Source organism: Pogona vitticeps, chromosome 1 (genome assembly GCF_051106095.1).
Source record: "Pogona vitticeps strain Pit_001003342236 chromosome 1, PviZW2.1, whole genome shotgun sequence".
In the NCBI taxonomy this organism is placed as follows: Eukaryota; Metazoa; Chordata; class Lepidosauria; order Squamata; family Agamidae; genus Pogona; species Pogona vitticeps.
This window is the reverse complement of record NC_135783.1, coordinates 308,485,090-308,508,202: the sequence shown is the minus strand read 5'-3', so window position 1 is coordinate 308,508,202 and position 23,113 is coordinate 308,485,090. Positions and strand designations below refer to the sequence as shown.

Below are 23,113 nucleotides of genomic sequence, written 5' to 3'. Positions count from 1 at the left end.
GTCCACCCTGAACACAACACAAAATCAGGTTTTTAAAATCCAAGACCTTAGGTACAATCACATCTACTTGAACCCACAAACTCACGGATCCACAAAAGTCATTTTTCAAGGTACAATACCCATCCAACATGGTTAAAGAACAAATTAACCAGGCAAGGTGGATACACAGAAGCAACCTACAGCAAGACAGGCCAAGAAGAAGAAACTGCTCATATGCATCATTAATGACCTCTAACCCATTCTCAGCAAGACTACACCACTTTCCCAAGATCTTGGTAACAGGTCTGAACAGTAAGACTGCTCTTTCCATGGGATAAGTGCCCACACTTTCACTTTTCCACTGCCTGAAAATACCATGTCTCCCCAAAAATAAGACAGGGTCTTATATTAATTTTTGCTCCAAAAACGCATTAGGGCTTATTTTATTTATTTATTTATTTATTTACATTATTTTTAGCCGCACCATTGCCAGTGGCTTCTGGGCAGTGTACAGCATTAAAACTTAAAAACATTAAAAACATTTTAAAAGACAATATAAAATAGCATATATTAAAATAATTCTTAGAACATTAAAATTAATAAGTCCTGCTGCTCATATGGCCAGCTAGGGGATATTGTTTAATTAAAATGCTGGCTGAACAGAAAGGTCTTTGCCTGGCACCGGAAAGCCAAGAGTGTTGGAGCCAGGCGGATCTCTCTAGGGAGGGCATTCCAAAGGGATGTTTTATTTTACAGTCATGTCATCTTCTGGTTGCTGCACAATGCTGCACAATGTTGGAGGGCAGTGTTTCATTTAATGGGCTTATTTTTGGGGTAGGGCTTATATTATGAGCATCTTGAAAAACCATACTAGGGCTTATTTTCAGGTTAGGTCTTATTTTCGGGAAAACTTGGTATTAAATTAAAAAACAAACAAACCAGAAATGTGTTTTCAAAGTGTATTATCAGAACTGGCCACCACGTGGAACTAGACACTATGCAATATATTGCTCCACTTGGTTTTCAGCATCTGCAGCAGGACATCAGTTGCCCACGGATATTGCAGTCCTACTGTACTTACTTATAGACATCCCCTCCCCACAATCTCAAAGTACTATTAATACAACATACTACAGATGGGAAACAAACCCTGCTACAAAGCCAGATATTAACTTTGTCTCCACATCTACTTTGGTGGTTCAATTACAGGCCCCAGCAATGTCATTCACAACATAAGGGTTCATTTGCTTGTTCCTTTCCTAACATGACTTATGCCATCCCTTGCCAACAAAGGACTTCTGCAATCTATATTGGACAAATAAGGGAAGCTCTGTACAAAGGAATTAATGGCCATAAATCTGACATGAGAAATGGCCACACAAAAATCTGTTTCAAAACATTTTAGTCTACCTGCACATTCCTTGGATGACTTGAAAATGTCTATCATAGAAAAAAACAAAATCACCAAAAAAGGTAAGATAAGGTACACAAATGCTGGAAACTAGGTCAAAAGGATTAAACACTGATGAAGGATTCCTACAATATTGTCAAGTACGAGATCATACGTTGATTCTCACACTTCACCACTTGTATCGATGTTATTGTCGTTTTGTAGATTCAAAGACAGTAACCACCCATTGAAATTATTCACAGCTTGCCAGTCCAATCCCTGTACTGAAGAATTCTTGTCACTTTGTCCATTATCTGTACCCTCACGTGGTCATGGGGCCATGTATCTATATATGCCAGTGATACAGCCTCACGCTAATATCTGAGGAAGCTGACTTAATCCAAGTTATAATGTAACTGTCTTTAAGTACTGCAATGTTTTTGAAATTTTCCTGGTAGGAGAACACACAGAGCACAATACCTTTTTCTTAAAGCTTTGAAGTCCTCACAAACAGAAGAAAAAAAAATCAAATTCTGTAAACCAAGGCTGGACCAAGACATTCTGCTGCTAAGGAGTGAAACAAATAGGGCTTCCAAGTCAATGTGCACATCACCAAAGCACAGTCAAATTATTTTGGAAACTGAGGTGAACAAATCTCATAAACCAATTTCTCTTCACAATGAGAGAATACAAGATAAATAAATTAAACAATGTACTTTTTAAACTGACACCCAAAATCTGCAACCTGAATCAACTACTTCATTCTCCCTGAAAGTATCATTGTAAACAATTTCTTTAAAAATATTTCAGACATGTAGAGAACTGGAGTTCCTTCTAAAGACAGCTTCAGTTCTTCTCATTTGTCTTGATATTTAGGCTCCATGTGTACGGTAATTGTGGGTGCAATAATGTTGACATTTTTAGCTATATGGCAAAACCACTACTTCTTATAGGCCTATGTTATTTATTCCAAGACTTGTAACTCCATAAAACAATCTTTTTAGATGAAACACTAATACTGAATGATTACATTCTTTCATTCTTTTCCATATGTTGTTATACAGAAACAAGCAGATGGGAAACTAAACACTCCATAGAACTTGCCTGAAATAATATTTAAGTGTCAGCTTTGGCACTTCCAGAAAATATATAATTATTCAATATGAGAACAGAACAATACAATATCTGTTGCAAGGGATAATATAGTTTTAAAAGAGAGATCTAGATAAAGTACATGATTTCTGCCACCTTCTTTTGCTCATACATACACATTCGCAAAATCTCATATAACTAGCATTTGAACAATAAAAGTAGCTTCTAAGAATATATCAGTTTCTTGCACCATATATTAAAGTATTACTTCAGGACTGTTACAATAAAAAGGCCAAGGATAGCTGACCAAAAATGTCTAAACTGTAGTTTCCACTGACGCTTCCATTCAAGGCTATGACATTATGCTGGAAACTTGGCATTCAAGGAGACTGGAGATCACAGTCATAAAATTTAATGAAGAATGAGTTAGATTTTTTCCATTGCTACCTGTCTTTACTCTGCCAACCATCTTCCTAAATTAGTGTGATTATAAACAGAAGAAGGATGGCTGGACAGCCAAAATACTTTGCAAGGAAGGTGAAAGCACTACATCACATGACAATAATTCACAGTGTCTGAGCCACATTAACAGTGTGACACTATTTTCAAGTAAGATGCTCTTTCTCAGCAAACACGTGACTTAATAGTCCAAATCAAACGTGTGTCTTTCATGAATGACACTGGATTTTTTAAAAAAAAAAGTTGGCCTAGGATAATGATGAGATGGACAACTATAGAAAGATCTTTAGAAAACAGATAACTAAAGTACAATCAGCGTTGCCTTTTTTCCCCCAGATAAACAAGCCAGCATAACTTTATGGAAACTCAATGTTAATATTGTTCTCAGGAAGGAAAGAAGGTATTCCATTGACTTGAATGTACAGTATTTAGATGGAGGAAGGCCCCATGTCTACATAACAGTTGTTACGGAAGAATTTAAATTGATGTCAGTACATGCTGTATAAAAGGTGCCACGTCAGAGATGCATTTGAACTATTCCTGTAATTTTTGTAATTCGGTGACTTCAAGGGAACCTTGCACATTCAGCTCAACCGGAAATGTAACCATCATTCTGTAAAGAATTACCTAAATGGCAGGGTTAAAGGTGCGGGAACGTCATGCAGCTGGTTCAGCTTGAAGTACAGGATCCAAAGTGCCAAAAGCAGGCTTGAAAAAAAGACAACACTCCACTCCACAGTGTCCTGTGCAACACTTCTTCATGTGGCCCTATGGCCCCTCATTCCTTCCACTTTGTACAGACAAGCGTAAGGGCAGGCACAATTGGCAGAAGGACAGGTAAAATGCCTCTGTGCTTCCTCCATTCTGATAGAGGAACACAACAGTATAAAAATAAAGAAGAGCTAGAATAAAGAACACCTGACACTGTCCTTGAAGAAAACAGGCCTGCTCTGATACCAATGCCTTCACTGACTATACATCTGCTTTTAGTCAATGACATTTCTATCAACATCTCTGATGCAAAATCATACTTTATGTTGTGGTCATCGTGGCTTAGAAGGTATGAGATGAATATGACTCAATCCTATTGAATGTAGTATCCATTTAAAGAGGAATTTGGGTGTTAAATTGTTGAAGCAGGAAGTATAAGCATATAAACATATACAGGTACTTTGCTACTTTGTACTTGCCACTAATAATTAGCTCAAGAACTACCTATATGAGCTGCAAAAAGACAGAATCTATTCCCCTTAGGAAAGAACACTTATGTAAAGGCACATTTACTATTTTGAAATCTAGTGACAATGATCAGTTATTGCAGCACTGCACTTCAGGGCCTTCATTTGTAGCTTCTTGGGAGTAGAGAGTTTACTTTCTGCATCTCAGGTGTGATAAGTGTTGCATCTCACACTTGCATAGTGCTTTTGGGCCAGATTACTTCCAAGCAGAAGTGGCAAGCTAGATAAATTGTGCTGTAGTGCACAGAAGAAATGGCGCTTCCCCCGTCTACAGGAATAAGGGACTAGGATTGATGTGTAAAAAGACAATAGAGAAAGTACTATTAAACTGCTCACAACCTAAAGTAACTGGAAAATAAAAAGAAATGAGAAAATTTGGCAAAAGATTAACTACATAACACATGGGTTGAAATCCTGTTCATCTTTGCATACCGCAAATGTACACCTATTTAAGTGTGCCAGGTATTATACTCAGACATTCAGGACAGCGCAAACTGAGTGTCTGACTGACGCCACAACTCCCATTTTACCTGCTGCATGGCACACGTGTAGATGTGCTTTCTAAATAGCCTTTCTACCCTACTGTGATCTCCTCTAACACTGCCACAGCTTTGCGTTGTGCACACTGAGCTGTGTCACAGAGTTTCAGCCACTGTTATTTGTTTCCATATACTGTACATAGTTAGTCCTGACAGTATTGCTGATTTAATTTTAGTTTCTGCAAGGACAAACATTGCAGAAAGTGTAATCTCAAGTTATTGAAATACATGTGAGTATTGATACTTGTGGTATCACTAGCGCTTTAAATTTCTATTAAATAAGGAAATGATACGGCAAAATGTTATCAGGATGCAAAGAAAACCACTCTGCCTCTTGATCTCAGATTGATTAGTAGGAAGATTTTTGTTTTGCACATGTATGCAATAAGATAATTTGTGAACACTCACTGACTGTAATGTATTTCTAATAATTTCTTCAGCTACAGTAATAGTGGGGTTGTGCCATGATTTGCAGAAGAAAGGCAAGATCTAATCAAGAATCTTAATATCCTGAGTAGTAAATCCCCAAACATGAATTTTCAACTAATTATAAATGCTATGGTAAATGGGAAATTGATACAATAATTTATTTTGTGATCTACTTCTCCTGATATTTGTAAAATCAATAGCTAAAATTATTCAGAGTAAAAGCCATCTTCATCTAAGTGGAGCATAATGTTTCCATACAGAGAATTATTAAGTATGAGGGAAACAAAATGACTCTTAACATGAAATGTATTGCATAAAACATCAGCATATAACATATATATGTCAATAGCTCAGCAGCTTCCCAGGAAACTGAGAGTTAACCTGTGTATCCCATATATTTTTAAAAGGTGGGAATAAATGTGCCATAGGGAAGTGGTTTGATGGATCTTTGAAGGTCTTCAAAACACTCGGTGATATGTTGTTCACTGAAAAATATTCCCACACTTCTACTATCTCCCATCATTCCTTGCCTCCAGATTCAACTGTCAACTTTGATGTGCCTTTTAAAGTACCCCTCCAAGCCTGAAAAACCATGACTACCGACCACAGAAGAGAACTCTTTGCTTTGAAACTATCTGATAAATCAGAAGATCATTTACCTGCAAGCATTATTTGGTGAAGCTAAAGCGGCACATCAACCAGGAGCATCTGAAGGCTGAGGCAGCAAAACGTCAACAACAAATTGTCATTGGCATTACATTTATGAACCTTCAAACAGCATCAGATCTTTTCCATGGGAAACCAGATCAGGTCAGACTGGAGCTGAATATTTCTTAACAAGCTAACCATCAAAAGAATTTACGTTTTGAATAAAAAGGCTATCATTTGTTGATTTGAATATCAAAGGGATACACTGCAAACTCCCAGTCTAGAAAAACCTCCCTAAGCTACACCAGACAGGTGTTTAATAATCTATTATTAAGGCACTATTTTAGGTTACTCAGAATTATTAAAAAATAGCTGTAACTGTGAAGCTGCAAATGGGACTGCACAAAGAAATGAATGCTATTAACATACTATTAACAATTCAAAAGAATGAGTTGACATACCAATCAAACTTGTTAATTGACTGTCAATGGCCTGTCCCTGAATATACAACATGACTGCATTATATATTTCAAATGCTGACAGGAAGACAGTTTCATTTGCATTAACTTCATAAACTGATCAACAACCAAACTGCCACATACATTTATAATGGGAAGCAGAATCATTTCAATATTCATGGGGCTCTGTAATTGTAAATTAGGTACTGGGAAACAATATACCACTGTATATACTCTAAAATATCCTATTTATCTGACCTAGTTCCTTTGTTATTCAGAAAGAACAGTGAGAAAAGTTGTGTATCTCAGAAATGGTTATTGCATTAATTCCTGGCCTTATGCAAAAACTGTTTGCAGCCCAGGTCGATAAGCCTATTTCTTCATTAAAAGGCTACAAACAAACAGGCAAAGTAGGCTATGTTTTCTGGCCTTAGTTCCTATAAATGTCAGCAAAAAATAATGACAACACCAAAATACTAGTTTGCTTCTTGTGTTTCGGTACCAAAGAAACACTTGTGACTAGCAAATGCATATAAAACCAAAGGAGAAGTATTTATACAGAAGAATGAAGAATACAATGTGCTGTTGTTGCTTGTATTCCCTAATATTCAAGGAATCTGAAGCAGTTTTGAAAAGTTCTTTCTAGCCAGTGGCAAACACCCAGAGGGAGTCAACACAAGTTTAAGTCCATGAGCAATAATTACTAGTGCTATCCACAAGTGCAGTTTAGTGAATCTGCACTGACACTTCCTCCCATTTCAGCACCAGCAATGACAATGAATTCTAATAGAAGGAGTACTACTATTCAGAATACTATGTGATCATGCAACTAGATGGAAGAGTAAAAACAAAATCAACTGCCCACAAAGGATAGAGCTAGCTTAGCATCTATTAGAAGGGAGTACTAGTTACTTCTCATCATTCTAGAGAACACATTAACCTCCTTAGAAGTGAAAGACAGACCCATGTTTACTTGGCAGGAAGTCTTATGTCACCAACATTTGTTCCTGACTACTGATTTGTTTGTTTATAATACCTATAAGCTACTTAGACGTTAAAACTGGTAAGCTGTTTATATACAGTGAATTCTTGAGTAAATTAGCGCAACAACAAAGACTTCTTATTTATAAGGTAGAATCAATCATAGACTTCTTCTGTACCATTTTGTTGCTGGCAATAACATAACAGCTGAAATCCTGGGACTAGTTACACAAAATGTGCAACTTTCAGTCATTCTTAGACAGCAAACAATAAGTTCCTGCTAGCTTGGTATGTGTTCGTGAATCTCATGGGGGCTTGTTAATTGCCACCTAGGAATGACTAAATGTTATGTCTTTTGCATAACAAAGCGATACTATTTCAGCTGATATCTTTGCATCCTTAGATAATATTTGATAGCAAAAACTTTCATGAGTTGGACGTGCAGACGTGTCGCAAACTACAAGTTATCTGTAATGGCTTCTACCTTTCAGTGAATCCAGCATTATCAAGCTGTTTGCAAGACAACAAATTCCATAACACCAAACTTAAGTAAAGGAAAGCAGAATTCAGCTAGGGAAAATTTGTGGGAATAAGTCTTAATACAAAATTAAAGGTATGACTATTGCTTTTGTTGAACTGAATTAGACAAAATTGATATGTGTGTGTTTGTGTGCTTAAAGAAAAATAAAAGAAGCCTTAAGAGTTTGAGAATGCTGAGAATAAACAAGATGGATATAAGACAATGGTCAAAGAACTAAGGAGAGGATTTCATGAATGGTTGAGTAACTATAAGTGTAGGAAACTTAGAATATGCTTTTAAATTCTAGGAAGCACTGGTAAGAATAAGAGGTGTCTTACCACTAAAATAAAATGTTAATGTTTTAAATCTTAAGTCTTATTACTTTCAGCCCACCAATCCAAGAAGCAATTTCCAGGCTTTAATGTAACTGCGAGTTCAATCTAATTCTGGACAGTGGCACAGCTGAACTAATACCACTCTGCTATCTGTAATAGAAATATAATACCAACAGTGAGAAATAATCACTTCTATTGTTCTACCAATTAATATGTAAAATGAAAAGCACTGACAAAAATTATAAATCCATTGCAGAAATCTGAACAGAGGAAATCACAAGGATGATGATAATACCAAATCATCTTGAAATGCTATTATGCGAGGATTACATACAGTACAAATTGGAGATATTAGCTTTGATAGCTTCCTCAAAGGATGGAATGTCACATGATGGCTACTGGGCACTCTTACAGAGCAATGTTGAGGTCCTGGCTGTCATTCAGATGAAAAATTCCTTTTCATGTTCCTTACAGCAAAGCAAGTATCAGGGCCTTCTCCTCCAATCTTTGGCACCCAAGCCAAAGGCAGCTGAAATTTGGTACACAGGTAGACAGTTAGTTGTCTGAAAAGTCCTTCCCACATATAAGAAAAACTTTATATTGAGGACAGTCTAGCTAATGCTAAACACAGTTTAAAAATCCCATTAATTTCAGCACTTCTCAGCTGAAGCTGCTGAGACTTCAAAGTGCTTAATTATTACATTGTAATAATCATTATATCGCCTCAGGCAGTAAGCACTTGTAGATAAAGGGGGGATCCAGATTTTACCTTACATTAAAGTAGATTCACAGTAATCAGTGGAATATAGATAAATGTATTAGGACTAAATCTGGTCATAACCAACTGAATAAGTCTGCATGACAATGCCTTTTTATATTTTAGACATTATTATTTTTTAATTTTTCAAGCACTTAAAATTGATAGAGTTCCTTGGTTATCTGATACTACTATACAGATAGTCAAGAATAGTATTTCTATGGTAGTATCAATATTATCTATCATCTTCCCACTGCTGTTTAATATCTGTATGAGGTCGCTAGGGAAGGTCATCTGGAGATTCAGAGTGGCATATTGCCAATGTGCTGATTATATGCAGCTCTATCTCTCCTTCCACCTTTCTGCAGTGGATGCCGTCCCGTCCCATGATTGCTGCCTGGCTTCAGTACTGAACTCAATGGGGACCAACAGATTGGGGATGTATCAGGACAAGACAGAGGTCCTTCAGGTGGGTGCCCTGCCTGTCTGTGGATTGTGTGCCTCCCTCTCTTTTTCTGGTGGGGGGGTTACTCTCTCTGCTAAGGATGAGGTTTGCAGCTTGGATGTACTTATGGACCCAGTGCTATCAATGGAGTCCCAGATAGCGTCTATGGTCCACTCTGCCTATTTCCATCTGAGGCAGATTGCACAGCTGTGTCCCTACCTTGACACAGGTCACTCCTCATGTTGTTCCACACATTGGTAGTCTCAAGATTAGACTACTGCAACACTCTCTATGCGGGGCTACCTATGAGGTTGTCACAGAAACTTCAACAGATCTAGAACACAGCGACTAGACTACTGAGTGGAGTGAACAAATGTCAACATGTCATCCCAATTCTGGCGGCCTTACATTGGTTACGTACCTGTCTGTTTCCATGGCAGCTTCAAGGCAACGGTTTTAACCTATAAAACTCTAAGCGGTTTCAGACCTCATCATCTGGCAGAGCGCTTACTTCCAACAAGATCTACATCCTATAAGGACACCCCAAGCAGGCCAGCTGAGTATCTATCATCTTCTAACCCGCAGAGATGTCTGGACGGAGAAGACGAGAAACTGGGTCTTCCCAGTGGTTGCTCCTTGACTGTGGAATGAACTTCACCCTGAAATTGCCCCCTCGCTGGTGATATTTAAAAAGTCACTAAAAACCTCGCTATTTAGGCAGGCATTCAAAAACATCATACCTGCAAGCTCAGTTGAATCAAATTAGCCTATCCGTCCAATATCCACCATCTTAAATGTTTTAATTGCTTTGAATGTTTTTAAATGTTTTATCTTGATGTATTTTTATGTTTCGAGTTTATTGCTTAGTTGTGTTCTATTATTTCTATTTTTTTTGTGATATTTATATGCTCTAAACTGCCCAGAATGGCCTTGGGAAGAGGGGTGGTGTAAAAATTAAACATGAACTGAGAGAAAAATATTTTCCCCACTATCTATTTCTAGTTTTCCAAGTTGAAGAATTGTGTGGGAAAACCCTGCTCAAGGTTGTTAGCGGCATTCCTATTTCAATGAGAGCAAACTCTCTTGGCAGAGAAGCAGCAGCTACCAGCGGGTAGGGTACCTCATTCTGCCCTTTTCCCTTAGAGTTAGATCATAAGTTCAAAGACTTTCTCCGGCCAGTCCTAGTGGCGATTAGGTAACCAGCATCCTATCTGAATTCTCACAACATACAATGTAACCTTGCTAAGTTAATAAAAGAGTTCTCAAGTGGTTGCCTTTAGGCTCCGCTCACTCGGACATCTGCTTGTCGACTTCTTTGCAATTGCCTTTCTATTGTTCCATGATCACCTACAGAATTGTACCAATTGTAGCAACTAAGATTCTGACATTGTTTTACATGCAAGTATCTAAGTAATGAAATTTGCATTTTCAAAACATAAATACGTCTCTTCCTGCCACTATAACACCTCCACAAACCAAGGTTAGGATCCAGTTACATCAGTGGTTCCCAACCTTGGGTCCCCAGATGTTCCTGGACTACAACTTCCAGAAATTCTGGCCAGCACAACTAGCTATAAAGACTTCTGAGACTCACTGAGTTACATACATCTGGATCGCACTGTTTATATTAAAATGGAATCTAAATGAAATTTAATAATATCTGTTAATTGTTTTCATTTGGTCTTTAAAATATGCCCCCCTCCCTCGTATTGAATGTTATGTCTTATGTTACACTGGACAATTTCAAAGTTTTAAAAATGCAAAATAATAATAATTATAAAGAAATAAAAAGTAAAATAATGTTTAACTAGTGCATTAGCAATATATTAAACTGAATGTTATTCACAACAAACAGCAAACGAGTATCTCTAACACCAAAACTAACATGACTTTAAGAGTTACTGCCAAAATAATTATAATTCATGCTTTCAAGTTCTGGCAATTGTAATCAAGTGTTGCTACTGCTACGATTATACACTCACATAAATGTCTTCTACAAAGTTACCCTATACTGCAATGTGTACTAATATTTATTAAAAATTATTCCATTAGTAGTTTCCATAGCTATGAGCTCAGTTTCTTGTAATACTAAATTACTCGCAGTCATTTTAAACATCAAGGAAGTCCTCTTAGTGTAAATATAGCAAAAATACATGTAAGTGCATGTAAAATACATCATTTCACTCGTAACAAACACAGATTACATCTTAGGTCTGTGTTTTTGAATGCACCTTATGACAGAGTTCAGCTAAAAATGAACACAAATGGATTTAAAGCACATGCATAAAGTATCTTGGTAGAAATTTCCCCGTTAAAAACATGAAGTATATTCAATTAATATTTTCATGCCAAATGCCCAGAAAAAAAATCCAAGAGAGACAACCACTCAGCGTTTTTAATGCTTCAAAACATTTAATTGGCACTCATAGCCAACATGAATTTTAAGAATTACAGTTGCAAAACAGTTAAGATAAAAAGCAAGCACATATGGGTAAGGAGAATTCACAGAGGAAACTGTACAAGAACTGTACTAAAATAGTTATATCTTGGTAGCTCTCTGAAACCACACAGTTCATGCATTAGTTATACAAGTAAAGGAATCTAAACTGCTTATTTTTTGCCAATTAAAAATAAATACTGGTGCAAAACTGTAGCACAACAATCTCCATGAAACTGTAAATTGGGCTCAACCCACATCAATAACATTAATGACTATTTTGTCAGTAATTAGAGTACAGTTTTTGTTGCTCTAGCCATGAATTGGCCCACATCGTGCCACTTTTGTCAGTGCTTGTTTCAAGATGGAAAGTTCAGGACACAAAAAGGATAAAACCACAGTTCTGGGGTTCAGATACAGCAATGACCCAAGATCCAAGACCAAAAGAAACCACAGCTCTTAACAATGGTTTATGGCTGGCTAATAAGTTGTAGCTTTATCTTGGAGACATGTTCACTTGTAACAAGAAACCAAGATTCAGCAAGCCAATGTTATGTTTAAACAAGGCCTTTGTTTTGAAGCACTATCTTGAAATTCAGTGGATTGGATTTAAAGACAACCTTTTTATGTAGGCATCTTCTGGACACAGAAGATCTGTTTTATACTCAAGAACTGTGAGAGAAAAATGAAACAAAACCCAATCTTTGTCTTATGCTTGAAGAAGCACTAATACTATTCTTCAGAGAGCCTGTTCATAACAATTTCAGGTGCCTCCTTTGAAAGTCTGGGGTGAAATCCTGCCAGTTTAGTCCACAAGCTGTTCACCTGTGTTATTAAACTCCTACTCAGAAGTATCTCTCACCCTCCCCCCCACCCCTGTGTTGATGGGCTTCAATCAGAAGAATTTGATGGATCTTTATGTTTATTTCATCCTCACCACCACTTTGCATTCACTGAAGAGAATGATGACCTGAGATTTTTTTGGTAAAATGAACATTAATTTTACTCTTTAATACTAGACAGTCAGGAGACTTTGCTGAGGAATATATCACACATTTTTGTTCATGTCTAACAAATAAATCAGTATGCCCCATCATGTACTGTATCTCCTTCCAGATAGTTAAGAGCCTGTTGTCCAGCCTGAAAGCATTACAACACAAAGGGCTAAATCTAAGATTATTCAAGGTGATTTCCAGCTTCTTGTCCTCCCTGCATCCCCTGTGCCCATCTCTATCCAAATCTGCTCTGTAGGGTTCTCTTGTCTGCCAGAGCAGAATTTAGGGATGTAATGTAAGAGGTTGCAGAGAGAAGGGGCCTCCATACTGCTGACAGAAGCAGTTCCATTAGTGGGAAACCATCAATGGACACAACTCAAAGTGTGTAGAGGACCACCCAAAAGTGCATGCAACAGTTAACCATTAATTTATCAGCAAATGCCAGGCTCTATTCCTATCCTTAGATCCAAGCTTTCCATGCTCATCAGAAAGATACAAAAGGATGTTCTAAGCATATTTAGCTAGAATGCCTAAGATCATATCTAGGAGAATCACAGAATGATTGAATCTGAGGGGGTCTACATAGAGTCCAACCCCCTTGCTCCCCCATAAGCTTCTCTGTCATCTGATATCCCAGTCCAAGTTGGTGGAAGCCATAAATATTATGGAATATAATAATCATAAGCAGTCAAGTCAATTTTAACTTATGGCAACCCTTTCCAGAGTTCTCTTGGTAGAGAATACTCAGAAATGGTTTACTGTTCCCTTCTTCTAGAGGTGCCCTGGAACTGTGCAGCTTGCACAAGGCTACACAGGCTGCCTCTTCTCCCAGGAGACACAGTGGGGAATTGAACTCTGCAGCATGATACTTAAACCACTAATGCACACAACTGTTCTGTGGGATGGGAAGTTCTCACCCTCTCAAGAGTGATAATTCTGGAAATCACAGATGATATTTATTTGTTTGTTTGTTTGTACATACCATCCATGTAGCTAGGATGGTTCACAACACCATCAAATAAAAAAAATCATTAAAGTATAAAATAAATTCAACATGTAAAACATCATAAAACAGAATTACAATTAAACAATGCATATTATAACATATAATATTTAAATATTTAAAATGACATAAAGTCCTGCTATACTAAAATAGATGTCTATATGTTTATTATAACTGAACACTCTCTGTGTCTTCCAAGGACACTAAGACTTTCCCAGATGCAGTAATCAGTGAAGAAACAACAACAGCAAATGATATGCAAAACAGCAGATAAAAAGCTACCTTATGAGCATATAACCTAAAAATATATATATTTGTTTCTGAGTAATTTGTACGGACAAAACATGTTATTTCATGCTAAAATGTTAGTATCTACAGGTAATACAGTGGCACTACAAGTGAATATCAGATTGACCTCCATATGGGGGGGAGGGATTTCACTATCAGACCACTATTCAAGCTGTTTCAGTACTTTGAAAAGTGTTCCTGACTCCACAGGATTGCACATTTGAAACAGTACCTTCTGGTTTCAAAAGGACTGACAGGGTAATAGAAGAGTTTAAAGAATTAACTTTAGAATCAGGGTCCCATCTGTCAGAGTGCAGGGCTGATTCCTCAGAGTCTACTTTGATCATACCACTACCAGCTTTGTTGTTGTTCTGACCAGCTGATTTCCCACCAAATGGAATCTTCCTCACCAAAATTTGACATACTCTTTTAAACTCTTCTCCTGGGCTTTGTACACATCAAAAAACACAGCTGATTTTTTTTTTAAAAATTAAATAATGACCCTGCTGTATGATTTCCCAACATATTTTCAAACTAGCATTGATTGCTTTATAGGTTGAAAGTAATTTCAAGGATTTCCTACTAAAACTGTAAGACAACTACCGTGTTTCCCCAAAAATAAGACAGGGTCTTATATTAATTTTTACTCCAAAAATGCATCAGGGTTTATTTTCAGGGGATCTTTTATTTTACAGTCATGTCATCTTCTAGTTGCTGCACAATGGTGGAGGGCGGGGTTTCACTTAACTAGGGCTTATTTTGGGGGTAGGGCTTCTATTACGAGCATCCTGAAAAATCACACTAGGGCTTATACTAGATCCTATTTTCGGGAAAACAGAGTATTTAAAAGGGGCAGTGTCACTGCAGGCAAAATCACATGCTTCATAAACATGTGTTGCAATCGTCGTTGTCAATTTTAATGTGGCTTTACTCATATTCTAGTTATATGAAGTACATTTAGTTAGTTTTCCTAACTTCCTATACAATGTAACACTATAGCAGACAAGTTAGGCCAACTGAATTCATAATTCATGTCAGATCTATTAAGTAGTTTGGATTTTGTAAAAACCACTACCTTGTATTCAGAATGAGAATGAATGTGTTTTGTCCCTAGTTTCAGAATTTACATCTCTGTTGTTATATGCCATGAACTAGCCCTGATTTCTGGCAATTCTATAAATGAATGACCTCCAAAACATCTTGTCCTCAGTAGCCCTGATCAGCACTTGCCTACTCAAGCCTGTTGCCTTTCACATTTCCTAGCATTATTGTCATTTCTAGATAGAGAATCTTGCCTTCTCATTATGTGCCCAAAGTAGGACAGCCTCTGTTTCATCATCACTGCCTCCAGTGATAGTTCAGACTTGATTTACTTTAGGACCCGCTTGTGTGTCTTTTTGGAAGTCCAGGGCATCTGTAAAGCTCTTCTCCAGCACTCCATTTCATTCCCCCCCCCCCATCAGCTTCTTTACTGTCCAGCTTTCACACTCATACGTAGTGACTGGAAATAAGACAGTATGAATAATCTTGGCCTTTATCTCCAGTGACACATCTTTAGACTTGATGATCTTTTCCAATTTCTTCTTAATCTTCTGATTTCTTAGCTGCACTCTCTATTTGTACTGATAATTTAACCAAGGTATAGAAAATCTCTAACCACTTCATTTTCTTCATTGTCCATGTCAAAATTCAGTATTTCCTCTGTAGTCATGATTTTGGTCCTCTTGATCAGCTGCAGTCCTGCTTTGGCACTTTCTTCTTTTACTTTCACTAAAAATTGTTTCAAGTCATTGCTGCCTTCTGTCAACAGGATGGTGACATCTGCAGATCTTTAATTATTGATGCTTCTTCCACAAAATTTCTCTCCTTCTTCATCTGAATCTAGTCTGGCTTTCTGTATGATAGATCTCGTTACCCAGTTATGTAGTATAAGCACTAACATAAATCAACAAATTATAAAGTTACCTGGGCCTCACTGACTATTCAGTCACAGAGATATCAAATTTTGAATAGTGATTCTCTCATAAAATACAGTCTGGAAACTTAGAAGGACTCTGATTAGAGAGAAAAAATTATTTTAGTGGATTCAAGATTCTCTTTGAAATTATTCCAAAACTCACAATGAAAGAAAATGTACCTTTCCTAAGAAAACATCCAGGGGAAATTTAAAACCTTTAAATTAAAACAAACTAAGAGGCCAAAATCCTGTTGTGTTTTACTCTGCACAGAATGACAATTACAGAAGCACTTTTAATAGTCGCAAGCTCTCCTTTGTGAGACTCATTTATCAATCAATTGTATAACTAAGGCCCACGACAATCAGCCGGTAAAACAGCTAGCACCAGTTCTGTGACTGCCCTTCTACAATTGAATAATTGTATCCATGAAAATGTCTACAAAAACAATTTAGGCAATGGGGGAAATATTTACAAAAACGTATACATTAGGAAATCTAAATATATGGATATTATGGAAAATACGGATAGAAAATGAATTCAGAATCCAATGGAGGCAAAATTCTGATGGGAATAAGAATAGGACAGGAATGTAGTAGAAATTTGGAGAAACAAAACAAGACTGAGTCCAGGGGTTTTACATCTAGTCTCTCCCACAAAGCCCTCCTGATAAAAACACAAACTATTAAGACACTTCCAGAACATTCAGAAAACTGCAATTTGAAAAAAGGAAGCACCAAAAACCCTCACTGGATGATGTTACAAGTGGTTTTGTTCATATTTGGCAGTGGTTTTTGCATTTGAACAAAACTGTGTTTTGCCCAAAAAACCTTTTACTTTGAACAAAAACTTCTTTTTGTATGTGTAAAATGCACGGGTTTTAATCCAGAATACAAGGTTTGTAATGGTGTTTCAAGCTTAAACTGAAGAAAGTAGGAAAAACCACTGGGCTAGTCAGGTATAATCTAAACCAAATCCCTTATAAATACACAGTGGAAGTGACAAACAGATTTAAGGAACTCGATTTGGTGGACAGAGTGCCTGAAGAACTATGGATGGAGGCTTCTAACACTCACTGTACAGGAGGCAGCAACAAAAACCATCCCAAAGAAAAGGAAACGCAAGAAAGGAAAGTGGCTGTCCAATGAGGCTTTACAAATAGCAGAGAAGAGAAGGGAAACAAAATGCAAGGGAGATAGGGAAAGTTACAGAAAATTGAATGCAGACTTCGAAAGAATAGCAAGGAGAGACAAGAGGGCCTTTTTAAATGAACAGTGCAAAGAAATAGAGGAAAAGAATAGAAAGGGAAAAACCAGAGATCTGTTTAAGAAAATTGGAGATATTAAAGGAACATTTTGTGCAAAGGTGGACATGATAAAGGACAAAAATGGCAGGGACCTCAAAGAAGCAGAAGACATCAAGAAGCGGTGACAAGAATACACAGAGGAATTAGTGTGGTTGCTGACCTTTGCTGAACAGTGCAAAGATATAGAGGAAAATAATAGAAAGGGAAAAACCAGAGATATGTTCAAGAAAATTGGAGATATTAAATTTATTTATTTAACTTATATGCCACCCACACAAGAACATTTTGTGCAAAGATGGTCATGTTACAGGACAAAAATGGTAGGGACCTCACAGAAAGATTTGGATGTCTCGGACAACCCAGATAGTGTGGCTGCCTACCTTGAGTCAGACATCCTGGAGAGTGAAGTTAAGTGGGCCTTAGAAAGCATGGCTAACAACAAGGCCGGTGGAGGTGATGGCATTCCAGTTGAACTATTTAAAATCTTAAAAGATGACGCTGTTAAAGTGCTACACTCAATATGCCAGCAAGTTTGGAAAACTCAGCAGTGGACAGAGGATTGGAAATGATCAGTCTACATCCCAATCCCAAAGAAGGGCAGAGCTAAAGAATGCTCCAACTACCGTATAATTGCACTCATTTCACACACTAGCAAGATTATGCTCAAAATCCTACAAGTCAGGCTTCAGCAGTATGTGGATCAAGAACTCCCAGTACAAGCTGGATTTTGAAGGGGCAGAGCATCTCGCGACCAAATTGCTAACATGTGCTGGATTATGGAGAAAGCCAGGAAGTTCTAGGAAAAACATCTACTTCTGTTTCATTGACTACGCAAATACCTTTGACTGTGTGGACCACAACAAACTATGGCACATCCTTAAAGAAATGGGAGTGCCTGACAACCTTATCTATCTCCCGAGAAATCTATACGTGGGACAGGAAGCAACAGTTAGAACTGGATATGGAACAATTAATTGGTTCAAAATTGGGAAAGGAGTATGACAAGGCTGTATATTGTCCCCCACCTTATTTAACATATATGCAGAATACAGTATGCGAAAAGTTGGACTGGAGGAATCACAAGTAGGAATTAAGATTCCTGGAAAAATATCAACAACCTCAGATATGCAGATGACACCACTCTGATGGCAGAAAATGAGGAGGAATTAAAGAACCTCTTAATGAGGGTGAAAGAGGAGAGTGCAAAAAATGGTCTGAAGATCAACATCAAAAAAATTAAGATTATGGCCACTGGTCCCATCACCTCCTGGCAAATAGAAGGGGAAGAGATGGAGGCAGTGACATATTTTACTTTCTTGGGCTTCATGATCACTGCAGATGGTGACAGCAGCCACAAAATTAAAAGATGCCTGCTTCTTGGGAGGAAAGTGATGACAAACCTAGACAACATCTTAAAAAGCAGAGACATCACCTTGCTGACATAGGTCCGCATAGTCAAAGCTATGTTTTTTCCCAGTAGTGATGTATGGAAGTGAGATCTGGACCATAAAGAAGGCTGACCACCGAAGAATTGATGCTTTTGTATTGTGGTGCTGGAGGAGGCTCTTGAGAGTCCCCTGGACTGCAAAGAGAACAAATCTATCCATTTTGAAGGAAAACAACCCTGAGTACTCACTGGAAGGACAGATCCTGAAGCTGAGGCTCCAGTGCTTTGGCCATCTCATGAGAAGAGAAGACTCCCTGGGAAAAAACCTGATGTTGGGAAAGTGTGAGGGCAAGAGGAGAAGGGGATGACAGAGGACGAGATGGTTGGACAGTGTCATCAAAGCTACGAACATGAATTTGACCCATCTCCGGGAGGCAGTAGAAGATAGGAGGGCCTCCCGTGGTCCGATCCATGGGGTCACGAAGAGTTGGACACGACATAACAACTAAACAATAAGAACAACAATGGTGTTCATTCAAAAACAAAATGTTCACTCCAAAAGCTATATCTTTTTTTTTTTTTTTGCAAATGCTTCCAAAAATGCTAATCTTCTGAGTCTCATGTTCGGAGATAATAATCTTGTAGTATTTCCATTTTTGGGGGGCTGTCTCATGACACACTTTTCTCAATAATAACCAAATTTCTGCCTGTTCATTATATTCCTACTAAAAAAAAGTCTAAAATGAAACTTTTGAATCTATGTGCATTTGAGCTGGATCACATACTTTTAGGTCACTAAAAAGCTGAAATTCCATTCATGCATAGTCTCTAAGACACACCGATTATTGGGGCTGGACATGGCAGAGAATTCAAAATACAAAACGGAATATTTTGGCACCTAGTAATTTGGGATATATAGTTCACAGCATGTGGCTGGAATGGATGTAAGACTAACACTGAATTCTACAACCACAATTTATTGTTTCATCAACTGTGGAACTGTAATTTGATTTCTGATTTTATTCTGATGTTTTTCATTCTAATGTGGGATGGAACATTCTTCACAATACAACACATGAGAGAAAATAGTTTTATTATAATAGAGTGACCATACTGCTTTCAACTGGATGAAAATATAGAGCAACAGCACCTCTAGCATGCACTTCTTATCATTCCCTAAAGCATTTATACACAGAAATTACTGTATCCCACTAGTTCACTCTGTTCCCTTAAGGTACTATTATGCTTACTACATCTGTGTTTTCTGTTAAAACAAAGCAGTTTCCCCTATTTTGGTTCGCTTCTAGTACCAATTTCCAAAGAAGTAGCCCTGCTAGTCGGTTTCTGTATTTTTGCCAAAATTAAAGTGGTTGGATGGAAGAAAAGGACAAATTATTAAGCCACTTCAAAGTCTACAAATTTGTTCCAGTATGATCTCTCTTGGAATAAAATTAGGTTCTTCAGACAATGGATTTTGATTCATGAAAACTCACACAGAAACAAATTTGTTAGTCACTGAAGTACCACAATGTTTTGTTTTTCCCTCCTCCTTCCCCCCGCCTTTTAATTTCACCAAGACCTATACATGGTGTTCGTCTTCCAATGTATTTGCATTTTGTATAATTCCATGCTCTCAAACATTTCCACACCATTCTCATTTGGGCAGTAGGAAACATTTCTATTTTTATTCCTCAGGGATGAATGAATTTGGACCAGATGCTTCAGATCTTCTGTCAACTTATAAATTTGGCATCAAGGAACTCACAACAACCCTTCAAAATACCATTCATTCCAGCATGCACCACAACTGACTAAAATCCAGCATTATCTTCTGGGCTCTCTAGATAACACATGGTATCTTCACAGCAGGAAGGCAATTCACAATGCAGTCAACATGCCCATCACATAACAAACTAACTACATTGCAAATGGTCAGATTTTCCATCACCACAAATTCAAACACACTGGAGATAAATTGCAAGAGAATACCTGTCTGTTGGCCAAGGAATGAGCCACCTTTAAGGGATCATTCCCTTCTTCCTCAGAGCTGTCCTTTCTGTGACCCCCTTTCTCCATAACCACAGTGGTCCTGTTGACTTGAAATTCAGAGATCAGTAAATCACTCACCAAGGGCTTTCGACAGCATTCTCTCTGGTTTCCAGGTCAGCCATACTAGCATCAAGGGAACCATGAGGGCCAGGAACTCAATTCATTAAGTACATACCTCCAGTTTCCATCCAGCAGGTGAGCAGCCATACACATGACACTCACTGTATAGGATCTGTGTACACAATATTCGTGTCACCCCCACAACATTGATTGTTGATTTCCTATTTGCATAGCTTTTTTAAAAATTGTTGACTTATTTGCCTGCAAACCCTAATTACTTACTAACCGAGGATAGAGAAAGAAGGGCTCTCACACATGGACAGCCATGTTACTAAGCTTGCACAGGTATTCCATTTACAAGCATGTCACCCTCTTGCTTCATTCCCTTTCATTCGGTTGCAGGAGCTCTTCCTGAGCTAGGACATGGGTTGCAAGACTATCTCACTTATTCTAGAAGATCAGGCAGGGTTTTGGTCAACTGTTAGTCATCACTAGCCTATAGTGAGCTGAATTTAAGCAATAATGACTAAGGTAAAGGTAAAGGTTCCCCTTGACAATTTTGGTCCAGTCGTGTTTGACTCTAGGGGGGCGGTGCTCATCCCCCTTTCCAAGCCATAGAGCCAGCGTTTTTGTCCGAAGACAATCTTCCGTGGTCACATGGCCAGTGTGACTTAGAAACGGAATGCTGTTACCTTCCCACCGAGGTGGTCCCTATTTATCTACTTGCATTTGCATGCTCTCGAACCACTAGGTTGGCGGGAGCTGGGACAAGCGACAGGCGCTCACTCCATCACGTGGATTCGATCTTACGACTGCTGGTCTTCTGACCCTGCAGCACAGGCTTCTGCGGTTTAGCCCACAGCGCCACTACGTCCCAGGAATATGACTAACTGGAAGCAAATAAAGATGCATTTAATGGATAAAATTAAACATAGCTAAGAAGGGACATCCAAAGTGCACCCCCCCCCAAAAAATCAAACTCCCAGTAGACCTCAGAATGAATGTTGAACATTACTGTACTGTTGGGAGAAAAGTAAGTTCTCAAGATAGAACCAGAATCAATTTCATGACAAAATATTGACAACTTCTAGGTAGCGAACAATTAGAAAACCTGTCAAATGGAGAAGAACATATATAAAAAAGAAAGGCAAGTAAAAACAAGACAAGAGGTTTTAGCGCCACAGTCTTAAGAACTGCTATTTTTGAAACTCATTTGTTGTAAATTATAGGATAACTACTTATTGCATCATGAAATCTCCCCAACTCTTTTTTTAGCTGACAAGGTTATATACTCATAGAGATAAACTGGTCAACACTAGAAGTAGTTTAGAGAAGGAAGGTCATACTGCACTGAAATGGAACCCTTACAGGATATTGTTCTTTTTGAATGCTTTCATTTAACATTCAATCTCTGTCAAAACTCCCACTTTATTGCTTCATTAGCGTCTTTGCGATCTCAAGCAAGTTCAAGTAGGGAAAAAGAGAACGGGGGAGAATGAGTGTATTAAAAATGGGCTTCATTGTGTGAAGTTAACTCCAGAGTTATTAGACCGTTAACACATTCATAGGTTAAAAGGTATGACACACAACAACTACACAGCAATTTAATAACCAGTCCTCACCTAGTCCTGCCCAAACTCCCTTGTTCTTTGTTTTTGTTTTGTCTGATATGCTTACACAGACTAACACAGCTACTCCTTTGAAAACAACAGATAAAAAGAGGGGGAATGTGAGACTGACACAGCTATAATCTACTCTTAATTCATGTGCCTATCAAAATCATTACTTTTTATAACAGCATAACAAACCATGAACATTTACTTGCATCGACAGCAATAGTGAAGATGTACTTTATTTTATTTTCCAAGTTTGTCTTCTAGGGTGCGAGACACCATTATTGGATGTGATATTAGCACATCATAAGGTTTTTGCATAGCCTTTGAAATGCTGAGCTTGGAGAGACTCCAATTCCACATTAAACTGCAAAGGCCCTTACAACTGTAGATACCAAGAAAAGGAGGATAACTATATCACAGCTAGCTCACAGGAACACAAAATTCTTTGGGGTAAACCAGTATAAGCGTTCCTTTTTTGCACAGGTTTGAAAAGAAGAAAACACTGTTTCTAGGTTTTGTTGTTTTCTGAACATCTGCTACCAAGTTCAACTGCCTGTCTGTCCTCAGAGACCACGTGCCTACAAATGTTAACATCTCAAGAGGCGCAGAAAACAGCAACCAGATGCCAAGCCTTCTCTGTTCTGGCATCTTCCTCATGGAATGCGCTGACACAGGAATTACGCCAGGTACCCTCCCTCCGTGCCTTTACAAAACAACTGAAAGCGGAGCTTTTGAAAGAGTCCTTTG

The 23,113-nt window shown here is 38.0% G+C and overlaps 1 protein-coding gene and 1 long non-coding RNA gene across 5 annotated transcripts in view; both read right to left on the bottom strand.

Annotated features, from left to right (window-relative positions):
* Positions 1-23,113, bottom strand: part of DPH6 (diphthamine biosynthesis 6) — a 335,370-nt gene that overhangs the window by 123,847 nt on the left and 188,410 nt on the right. The gene's annotated exons all lie outside the window — the stretch shown is intronic.
* Positions 127-21,751, bottom strand: LOC144588683 (uncharacterized). Its single transcript, XR_013544338.1, has 2 exons — positions 8,481-21,751; positions 127-8,218 (listed from the first exon to the last, which is right to left on the bottom strand). It is a non-coding gene; the product is annotated as an uncharacterized LOC144588683 (long non-coding RNA).